Source organism: Rhyacophila brunnea, unplaced genomic scaffold, assembly GCF_057557595.1.
Source record: "Rhyacophila brunnea isolate RB1 unplaced genomic scaffold, BYU_Rbru_1.0 scaffold_18, whole genome shotgun sequence".
In the NCBI taxonomy this organism is placed as follows: domain Eukaryota; kingdom Metazoa; phylum Arthropoda; class Insecta; order Trichoptera; family Rhyacophilidae; genus Rhyacophila; species Rhyacophila brunnea.
This window is the reverse complement of record NW_028232837.1, coordinates 28,711,536-28,724,171: the sequence shown is the minus strand read 5'-3', so window position 1 is coordinate 28,724,171 and position 12,636 is coordinate 28,711,536. Positions and strand designations below refer to the sequence as shown.

At 35.0% G+C, this 12,636-nt stretch overlaps 1 protein-coding gene across 1 annotated transcript in view; it reads left to right on the top strand.

Moving 5' to 3' along the window:
• The window catches only part of abd-A (abdominal A), a 93,921-nt gene that overhangs the window by 22,559 nt on the left and 58,726 nt on the right, over positions 1–12,636 (top strand). The window lies entirely within an intron of this gene.

Genomic DNA, 12,636 nt, shown 5'->3' with positions numbered 1-12,636 from the left:
AAACTTTATGTCCCCAAAAATGGCCGTTAAATCCACGACCTTGGGGGCAATAAAAGTTTAACTGCCACTATAATGCTAACGCAAGATGCGAGTTGAATGGTTAATAAGCAGGCCTGCACGATCGGCGCGAATCGTTTCATTTCGTCATCAATCCATCATCAGTCCGAAGACGACAGCGTATCACAATGTTTTATGATAAAATTATCACAGTTCCCTGTAGTTGAATATCGCCATGTCATAAAATCGTCATAATAATTATAACCGTAAGTATCATAAAAACAATCATAACTTCAATAACAATGTTCAACAAAATATTCTAAATTGTTCATTAATAATAATTATGTAAATAAAATATTGATATGAAAAAGTAGTTCACTCAATATGTCTCTTTTTCAATAAATACATAGGTAATAATCATAACAAGATTTTTTAGCTATACACCTGTAGGCAGTGGCGGCTCGTCCATATGCACTGCGGTACTGCAGCACCCCCAAGCAAATTGAGAAAAATGTAATATTATAATACTTATAAATTTATGTAGGTATATTACATGAAAATATCAATATTATTTAAGTGTGTATTAAAGTCGCCCGCGCACCGATACATCCAATAATTATCAATTATCATACACGGCGGTACTAATATCAGACAGTGACACATCGCATGATTTTGTGCTGTACCGTTTTCGATGGAATATACGTACTCGAGTTCTCGGGGCTCGCAGCTAGAAGCTTGGTCTGTACTGCCACTCCGGCAGTATTTCGTGTTGCGTCTGTTCGGGTGCAGCGCTCTGAGCACGCGCGCGACAGCTGTCGAGAACAACGAAAAGGTGATGGACCCTTTTTCAAGGAAAAAAGACAAAAGAATCAATTTTAGAATGAAATAAAAATACATATACTTAATGCTTAGTTTTAATAATTTAAAATATAATCCAAGTAAATTTTTATTTTTAATCAACCGCGGCACCCCCAGATATAATATTCACGAGCCGCCACTGCCTGTAGGTATGATTTATTTCACACGAATTAACAAGTAGGTATAGGTATTACAATACTTACAAATTTTCCAATCATATTGTTAACACAAATTACCTAATAAATATGAACAACCTATTTTAGAGATGGAGGGGGAGAAAAATTAATTTATTTTTGAATATTAAAATTTATAACAGAAAATTTGGTTTAATAATATTAATTAAAATTATACCTACTTACGCATTTAAGGATAACAAGAGATTTAAAATATGAATAGAAACATAACGCACCCTACCGCTACCCATTGGTATGTTTTTCATCAGAGAAAAATGATTGCAGTAGATCTGCTACACTTTTTTTATTATATTATGTTTAATTTCAATATACCTACTTACCTATTTTTTAAACTTGCATGGTTATTGAAGTATTAAATTTTATAATTCTCTTTACAGAGATTTTGGTAGGTAGGTAGGTAGGTATACAGGGAACTGTGTAGGTATACCTATGTATAATTTAAAAAAAATGACTAAAAGTAAGAACAATAGATCGGTATTATTATTATCGGTCGGTATAACATTTTTTCACAAAGTAGTGGCGCCAAATAGGGGATTTAGTTGCGAGTATTTTTTTGTCTTGTTACCTTGTGTATAGTCTTTTATTACTCTTTGACATATTATATTTCATATTTCTTTCACATTGCTGCTAGCTCTACCATAACTATTAATAATTTTTGGATTTATAATACTTGTACCTAAATGTGTGTTGGACGTGTTAATATATCATTGAATCAATGGGCATCGTTTTTTAGGTTTATATTCTCATGCATGCGTAAATTGAATAGGTGTATAACTATCCCAGTGGCTCTTAACCTTGTTGGAGGTACTGACCCCCACCAGTTTTATATGCGCATTCACCGAACCCTTCTTAATTGGAAAAATAAAATGTGATTTTTTTCAAATTCAAAACATAGGTAGGTATGTATTTTACTGGTGCACAAAATGAACCGTGCATCAACATCACTGTGTTCAAAGAACAAAACCATTAAAACATGACTTTCACACAAAAACAAAAACATAATAATGAATATTTACTGCAAATCAGTGTGACTTCTGCTGTTGCCTTTCGGAGACCAGTTCAGAAATGCGCGGCTTCAACTTGGCAAGTGCCACTCTCATGTCATTTTCGCAACAACGTCTGTTCCTTTTCTTCGTTTTTATGTCCAGCATCCTCGAAAAGGATTGCTCGCAAAGATATGTTGTAACAAGCGGTATGACAATCTCCAGATCTTTCTTAGCAATAACAGGGTACTTTACCATTTGTTGACACCAAAACGTTGAGAGCGTTGTTGTTCTCAAGAGTTGCTGTTGAACCTGGCTCTGCTGAATTCCATCGAGGTATTCATCATTGACATAAATGTTGTCTCAACACTAAACAGCACAGATAGGCCAAGCGATGTTGCGTGATCACCTGCAGCCAATGATGGCCAAGCGGGGCGTGTCATCACGAATCATATGAGTCGGGTGTGCGTCTTGACCTCCGCCGGACCCCTGAGACTGACTCACCGAACCCCTGGGGTTCGATTGAACCAGATTAAGAACCACTGAACTATCCGAAGCATTGTGGTTGAACATATTCATTGCAGTCCCAGATTATAGACAGTACCCCCCCCCCGGTAGTTATTAAGGCCATACCACCTTACTCTTATACATAAGATCGTATATAAAGTTTCGCCATATTCTGAGCGACCAAGACTTTCCACCCCTGCTGACATCTGCTTCTCTTAGACCAGAGTGAAAGCTCCTTCACCTGGTCGCTCCAGCGCGCCGGCGTTCTTCCTCTGCTTCGCTTTCCCCAGAGCAAAGTAACATTCGCAGACATTTCGAATGTAATGTCAAACATAACCTACATCACCCTCCGTCAACGCAGCATAGTGCAATTATAATGTCGCACCCATAGAGCACCTTTTCCTAATCGTAAATCGCCACAACCGTGTGGAACCTGCAGTACATAATATACATAGATATAGCACCACTGCAAGCTAAGGAAGGTCAGTTACGGCGTGTTGCTGTGCCACAAAGAATATCTGTGTTGTCCTCCATTTGCATGAAGCGCTCTTCCTCCAAGGACTGGCGTGTTGGCTCACAACCGACACTTTACCCTAGATGCTCTTTTAAAGATGGATAAAGTAGTTGCACCAGTGCACTCACAAGATTCGGCGGATGCATCGATTCCCAAAGCTAATGTTTTCTAATTTAATTATCTATTCCAAACGTGTCAAACATTAAATAATATGTAAATACATGTTTATTTTGACATCGTAAGTCACAATTAATTTTAATTAAATATAATAGGTATCTCTACCTATGCTACAAAAGGCCGACAATTTGAGTATTAATAAATTTGTAAAATATCACCGAAATTTTATGAGAAATTTTATTCTGTTTACGCTGCCAAAGAACGCTAGCATACGCGATATGGAAATTTTGATAAAATGCTAGATCTGATAAAAATACATAGGTACATATTTGAGTTAGTGATATTGGAGAACGTGTGATGAAATCTAAATTGATTATCAATATTAGTAGTTTGTGGTTACACTAGCAGCTTCTACGGGTGCATATTGTATGGATTTTCCAAAATTAAGTCAAGCTTATGAGATATTATATTATAAAAATTAGATATGAATATTATGATAACTGATAAGCATGTCCCATTTATTATTGGGTGTTCAATATTATTTCCTTGGACCGGTTAGTTTCACACGGATAATACAGAGGTATGACGGATACAGCCTTTACATTGAAACCAGTACATCCTTTTTATTTACAATTGTGGTCGGTATCGTCATACCTGAATCAGTGTATCGGGACACGTGAATCCTCTGTGTGAATCTGCATTGGGCTTGGACGTAGATCGGATGGATTGAATACCGTCACATGGTTGCGTATCACGTGATTCGATTTCCCGCCAAATAAAGTGCAATGAACTTGCGCTGTCGCGTCTGGCGAGTGGAGATCGGTGCATCGCGAATAAGAATAATATCGGGAGTCGGCGTGCCAGAGTATTTTGTGTCGCCAGTATTTTAAAATTTATTAGGCTGGGTGTGTTAGTCATTTTTTCACGAATCGTTTTATTTATACATTCGGATCAGATGTACTCTACCACCATCGATGAAGGAAGTGCACGTCCGTACACCTACCTACATATTATACCGGATATTATAATAGCCACTGTATATTATTATCGCAGGATTAGGAGCCATTAATTAATTGATATAAAACTGTTCAATTAATTATAATTGCAAGTATTTATTCAGCTCAGGTATGACTGTTGAGTAAGTATTACCTATCTACCAATAATAAAATTAGCATTAGCGACGAATTACTGGAAATTGGGCGTAGGTATAAGTAAATCATTTTATACGCCCCGTGTTTCTGACGGCTGTGAATAGGTATTTGTGCAGCATTTCAAAGATTTGCCATCTAGGTATGTATTCGTTCAAGTTAATAAAAATAATAATACATACTTCGTAGGTAATTAATGTAGAATTTAGATAATAAATTTGAGACTAAAACCAATTAATTATTTTGAAATTTTCCTGCATACGATAATATTTGCCTACTGCAGCCCTATGTTATAACTTGTGACATGAAGTCACCCGACGACATGACGTAATTGTGACGTAAGCTCAATGCACGCTCGAGGCAAGCCGCCCAACGCACACGGCTCACCATATATATTATTATGCTGAAACACCTATTTGTGTATGGGGACAATGAATAACGCCAGTATTTGAGTAGCGTTAATTTCTCGAATGCTATTGACTCACTCCGGTAATACGTCACAATGATGTCATATGACGTCATATCGACCGGGCGATTTCAACTCGCAAGTTACAACATAAGGCCCCCGGTTAGGGTTAGGCTTCCGTCAAACAGAATACCCAGGCTTAGAATTACTGCACAGAGCATGATTATGTTATTTTTTATACCTATTGAATAAAATTTCAAATTTCGTAGGTATACATACGTACCTGCCTACCTTCGAGAATACAGCAGCAGAACTGAATGTTAATGCTTGTTTTTAGTATCACCTGTCTAAATGTGTATTGACTGTATTCCTATACATACTTATCTGAATTAAGGTTTATTTTGAGAGGCTTGCATCAGCTAGCTACACGTTTCACATCAACAATGACCTCTTAAGGACGATTCCATAATATAATATTATATTAGATGTAGGTACTAAGTTTGATTAGCTTGGAAACGATATCACAGATATTGTAGGTATGTAGAGTCTGTCTTCTATAAGCTGGCGTGCGGTTTCCCCCCGCTTCAGCATTCAGCACTGCATTCCCTCTCGTTCCCTCCCATTGAAAACTTGCAACATTCGAACGCGATTGCCAATGCTTTCCGTCGTGGCGTGAACGCCAGCTTATAGAATACAGACTCTAGATGTAAAAATGGTATGGAATACTTTCGCCATTCTACTCCGCGCCAGCATCAATGAATATAGCATGCACAAGGCAAGATCGCATTCATCGGTACAGCGCAGTGCTGCCATATTTTTTTTTTACCCAATTATAGTACGAGGTCCAAGAAATTATAGTACTTGTTTCCGAAAAAATTGTAATAGGTAGGTAGGTACCTACGGAATTTTTGTAGGCCTTTTCTATTTGGGTCGGTATCTACCTCTTCTGACCAAAAATTCTTACCAGCGAATTTAAATAAATTTCATTTTAAGCCGAAATCAAACGCTTTTTTTACCTCTTTTTTTTCTTCGTTCGCCAAATTTTCTTCTACATATTGCAAAATTATGGTACTTTGCACCAATTCATAGTACGGAATTTTAGTAGGCACCTTTTGCATATTATTTTATCCGATATTCAAAAATATAGTCTTTTGGGAGTATCTACCTACACTGTAACGTTTTAATATCATGTGTAGAACGCGGACCAAAATTATAGTACAAAAATAATGTACTATAATAATTATAGGTAATGCGGTTGGCAACACTGGTACAGCGTCACATCTTGCACTCGCGCTTTTGTAGCAGCGCTGTAGGTATAAGTATAGGTCTATCTATACCTATAGGATGAGGGAATACTGAAATCCTATAGATATATGATTTTTTTCGCGTGAATTAATGAAACAGAATTCATAATGAAACATAATTGAATATTATTTAGATAAGTTTATGCAACAGTCGATTCCTTTATATAATTGAAAACGTCTCGGATAGTAGGTACCTACCTAGTAAGAAAGTTCAACCCTGAGATCAACAAACCGACGCATTTGCAAGTTGATTTGCATGTGAATGCCTTATCTTGTCTAGGACTGTCGTGTGCTCATAGAGAGCTTAACATTTATTTCAATTCTGTGTGCAGTCGGCGGCACAAAACTGATATTTAAAGACATTTAATTCGCATATATGGCATGTACACGATGTAAACTTACGTGGGTACATAGATAGATAAATAGAATGCATATATTTCCATGTGGTGAGTGCACAATAACGGCTTTTCTCGTTGGTCGTCTGCATAGAATATGCCTACATTCAACAGTGGCGTAAGCTTTCCGTTTAATGTAGGTACATTGCTGACTGATTTCAAATTTTTATAATAATTATTAAAAGTTATCTCAAATTAGAAAATTTTTATACTTACCTAATTACCATTTTTTTCATCGCGTACCTATTCGATTTCGACTGTGGGTATATTTTTGCAATATAATTTCAATTTCAAGCAAATATTGATATGTACTATGATTACATGATTAGGTTAGTAAGTAATTATTAAATTTAATGCTGAAACTGAGAAATAACTAGTCAAAAATAAAAATACATGTATTGCCACACATCAGCGTCGGTGCGACATTTTTAGTTTAAAAAATACCTGTTTATCGCATGCAGCAAATTTCACTTGACGTGGACCTCAGGTAGAATAACATCATGTTGTATCAGCGCATGTGCGGTGCTGTTTTTCATTCGTTTCTGCTAGCTGCGTGACGTCACTTTCCCGGCATGGTCTCGCTTGTGCGTTCGGAGAAGTTGCAATATTGCCGGCGTTTCGCCGCATTACAGTTCACCGTGAGCCGTCGTACCTACCAGAAACAGATGGCCGTGTAGCACCGACATTGAAAAAATACTCGTTGTATTTCACGAGCACCTATTCGCTAACATACTTTTGAATCATTCAGAATTATAATAGGTAGGTATCTAAGTAATTATTTAAGTATACGATATGATTATATTTCTAATTTACTTACCTACCTATTTTCTCTTGTCTTTCCCTTGTAGTGGTGGTTTATATTCCTACTTATTCAAAAAAAAATTACGACATGAATTTGATTTCAATGCTATATTTACGACCATCTGTTTCCAATTCAACAGCGAACTGCATACCTACGTACATTTTTTCTGGACACAATTATGATGGTTTCTTGTGAGTAAATTTAGGGTTAACTTTCTAAGTTAGAGCATTCGGTTGAAAATTTTGACTCACACTTTTTTTGCGTTTTACTTTTTTCATAGGCTGGCAAAATTCACTTTTATTTCTCGTGGCACCCGTCTTGCCTGAGATTTAAGCAATATACCTACCTGAGGTATGGAAATTGCTCATAAAAATTACTGTAGGTGTTGAGAAACGAATATGAATATACTCTCTAGTGTCGTGTTTGACGATTCTATAATTATATCTTGTTGTTTATTTAAATTTTAAATGTTAACTATCCCTTTTACAAGAAAATTATCAGGTGATTCATTATTTTATTAATTTGTATCTTGGACCGATTGGCAATCACACGTATGTATTTAGCTTATTGGGCGAGTGCATATTATCATATACCTATTCCTATTCCAAATTAATGTGTCTTTTCACTTTGTCTCCTTGCTCTGGATTTCAAAATATTAATTATATTACCTACATCTGAAATGGTAGACATGTTCTGTATTAGGGGGGGTGGGGCGGGGGGGCATGTTGTGCTTCGAGTATGGCGGCTCCGACTACCCTGATTACAGGACTACATTGGCATAATGTTTTGTAAACATTTTTATCGACATAACAAAAGGTGACTCGTATATTTAAACATTTGAGCTATTACAAATACGTAGACATAATAATAATTACTGTGCGTAGCAAAATAACAATTCTGTGAATTATTGAGCCATTGTTTTCGTATCAGCTGAAGGCGTGCATTGATGCAAATAAAATGCTAAAACCATGACATTGTAGCTTAGTCATATAATACCTATACCCGGTGGTTCAGGAGAGAAAACTTGAGTATAAACGCTATAAGGACGAGGGACGTAGTTTATTTTGTTATTCGTCTAACTGAAACGATAGTATTCACGTTATGGTACCAGCCCCGGAAGCATCTTGCCAAACTCTACTTGTCAGAAAGTAAGGCAGATGCGATTTTCGCACCTACATCGATATACCTAGCTTTTGGCGAATGAATGTGTATTGTAAATGTATTTATTATACAAATCTTTAACATGCCAAGAGAATTTCCATGCATGTCACGGATAGCACACGTGTTGTAGGTTACCCACCGCTGTTCCATGTAATTTACGGTCGAAACAAATACTTAACTCACTTCACTACCTACATAGGTATCAAGCTTAAGTGGAATTAGGTGCCGGCCTACCTAGTTAGGTACTTGCATGTATTATCATTAAATTTATTATAAAATCTAACATGCAAAACATGGTAAAATTGGCAATAAAAAAAGTTAATTGGTATGTTTGTAAAATGCCTACCGAATAAAAACTTCATAGGACCTAAACTCATATTCCAACGAAAGTACGATGCATTATTCGATATTGGAAATTCATGAATTTAATTATTTATTATAATAGTCTGTGCGATACAGAATTTCTTTAATGTAGAGTAGGTAGATACCTGTGTTGAATGTTGATTATAAAATCTATTCTTTCTTCACTTTCTAAGCCTTTCTTTATCCATAAGATAGGCTGTGCTAAAGCTAAATAAAGAGTGGAAGAAGAACAAACTTTCTATTTTACTAAACAAAGCTCCCTTTGCAAACTTTTTTCATAGCCCCTATTCAATTATGTCGTCCGAATATTCTTCTATTTACATTTCTCGTTTTATTATTGTATTATTTACTTACATTTTTACATTTAAATACATCGTAACATCACAGTTGACTAATAATAAAATGATAATAGGTATTATACTGAGCAATCTGAGCATACATAAAACATTTTATTATGAATATGAACAGTAATAATTAGCAAAGAACCGGAACGGCAACATAGTCATATAATTAGCAATTAAAACTGAAAATGGCTACATTAACGAAACTCTAACGATTCATTTAGATACATAACATGATAATTTCAGCTTTTCAATAGAAATTCCGCCTAATAAAGCTCAATTAAGTAATATTTATGATATTACACGTTTTTGCTGAATTATGGAAAAAAATAATTTTATTAAGTACCTACTTACCTACAATCTAGATCAAAATAATATCTACCCACATTTCAATGGTGTGGCAATTTTATTTTCTCTTATCTGTCAAAATAGTATTGATTATTTTCTCTGTTATTACTGTTACCAGATCATGGTTGTGACCTTATCAGACCATTGCCTTATTTTTGTGGTGACAATACCTATTTCTTTTATTTTTCTTTGACAATAAGATATAAATGTAGGTAAATAGCCATTCGCCATCAACCAAAGTTTTGAAATCGCACTCGTTTTATTTCTCAGGCCATACATCACAAGAACCATAGATAGTAGTGGCGAAGGGTGGAGGTAGGCTGTTAAGATCCGCCATAAATAGTGCACATTAACCCTTTTCAGTCAAATGTATATGTTTTTATTGAAATAAGAAATCAATTAAACCCTGTCTAAACAAAACCATAATAGTATTGGTATATTTTAGGCGATATGACAAAATTGTGCACATTTTTTCATTCTTCAGTCATATTGTTGGTTGATTTTTTTAATTCATCAAGCTATGCCTAAACCAAACTATAATAGATGAAAATTATTATTCTTTCTATAAAATATCCAAATTTATGTATGATTTAATTGCATAATTTTAGATAATTTATAAATATACGAGTATTTTTTGACTATTATGGCTTGGTTTCGCAGGGTTTAATTGAATTTTAAAAACTAGCCAACACCATCTGTAAAATGTAGTCTTACTTCAATGAAAACAAGTATGTATGACTGACTAAATTTAGTGTGCAATATTTATGGCGGATCTTAACAGCCTATCTCCACCCTTCGCCACTGATAGATAGAGCCGAATGTCCTAAAATATTTCCAATACCGAATGCTCGTTTCGTTTATATGCCAATTTTTAATGTATAGTTACTATGATGCAGATGTTAGATACTATTTAAAATAACATATTTTTTAAAACGTGTTTTAAGTTTATACTTACCATATTTCTCTACACTCGGGACTTAAAACATGTTACTACCACATCCAGAAAGTAACGCACTTCCCATTATTTCAGTGTTTTTTGGTACTGATTAATCGCTTATCACATTGTCGTATAAGTACCTACTACATATTATTTTGTGATGAAAATGCAATGCGTCATATGGGGGAATGCAGAATACACGTTTACATAAATGTAATAAACTATTTATTTTATTCAACGAATAATTCCAAAAATTTAAGAATGTGAGTAATAGGTATTCTAAATATTGAACATATAATTTGAAAACATCTCATAACCGATTGCCGATATTATAATATAATTCGATAATCATTTCATGTACGGACCACTAGTTGAAATCGTCGTAATTAAGTAGGATGTCCGTAGCTTAATAATTCGTAAAGTATACTGGCGCGAATCCAGAGGATACAGGTTCAAGCCCATTCGGGTGTAGTATTTTCTAAAAAAAAATCCAGTGTGTGTATGCATATGTTTTTAAATTGTGTACTATTTTCCATAAATGTATCTAATAATACTATCCACCGTGTAATTTGTTGCAGATTTTGTTCTATGTTGCTTTCCTATTCTAAGCATTACTTCACGTAATTTTCAATTTTCTCCGCATATTCGCACCCCCTACGTAGTTACTAGTTAGGTATATAATGAATGGTACAAATGAAAGTAGATGCAACGTTCGTTCGTTTTTTAATCTTGTGTAAAATAAGTGTAAATATATAAGAATAATGCGTTTGGAATTTGTTATGGTTACATAGAAAGAAACATATAAAATACCCCTTTAATTCCGCAGCGTCCTTGTAAACCATTTGCATCGCATACTTTGATAACCCCTTTTCAATACGAATTATAACTAAATTTTTATATACTAAAATAGCTACACGAATCTTCGGCATACATACATTGACCAAGTTTAGCATAATTTCTAAACTAAACTATATAGGTACACATACGCAATCGCGCATGTTGAAAATTGTTTTTTTTTCGTGTGTAAGTATAGTGAACGTTATAAATATGCATTACTTATGAGTACCAAATAATTGTATATCCTCCCCCCTCCTCTAATCTTGTTAAAAATTCAGATTACTGAACAATTTTGGTCGTGCTGCTGACAACCCATAGAAAATTAATACGTCTCTAAGCAGTCTACGAAACTCAAACGTATAACCGTATGTAAAATGTTCATAGACAATGTCTTTTTTGGGGCATAATACACACGGTTATACGTTTGAGTTTCGCAAGACGCCGCCGCGCCGCGCCCGCCAAATCACTCGGCCGAGCACTAAGATAAGATGTAAAGCGGACACCCGTACAGAGATGTCGCTAGTGTGTCGTGAATCGTGAGAGCCACCAAACGACCAGATTAAATGATGATCTTGATTGGTGGCAATAACACTGCAGACTGAAATAAACTCCAACACCCTACCTCCGCCACCCTTTCCTTTTGTCAGACCATTGACCAAGAATGCCAAGTTTTGCATGTAGCTTTTTGGCAAATGCAAATGGTTACGTATTATAGCGATCATCAAGGAAAACAGTAGTCTTCAAAATGTTGTTCTTCTATTGCCCCTTCTAATAATATTATATCTGCTAAAAACTTTCCCAATGGCAGTGAGAAGGAAAAGTTTGTCAACTACTTTGGTAAAGAGTGCTCAGATTTTCCATAGAAATAAGCCTGAATACTTAGTTAGCTGTTCACACTGAATCTAAAAGTTTTAAATAGTCAATAATTTATTTAACATAGGGATGTTAGGTAAAGATGGTTACATAATAAGTTGTATGTAGGTATTATTAAGAATCAGTTGTGTAACCGCTTCGTAATGCAGCCAAACTCCACATCGGATTGGGATTGAAAACATGTAGGTGTAGGTATGTATCAAGAATAAGGTGAAGCGCACAAAAATCACATTTTCTAGGGAAAAAATATAGCAAACGCGTAATGACACGATTCTATTAAATTAAGTCATACATATATAATATTCGTTAATTAGTAGTGGCTAACTTATTCTTTTAGAATTTTCGTTTATTTGATGATCAAAGGATTTTTTAAAACGCTTTCATCAAAGTATTGTATCAATAAAAGCGGTCTTCATTTTTTATGTTCTCTAAGCTCTTAGTAGGTATGTATAGTGGAGATATGTTTTATCAACGAAAATATTTTGTTTTTTTTTAATCACATTTCATTGGTCAGTTCCATTGGCTCAATAATTTTGTGTTTGCACTAGAAA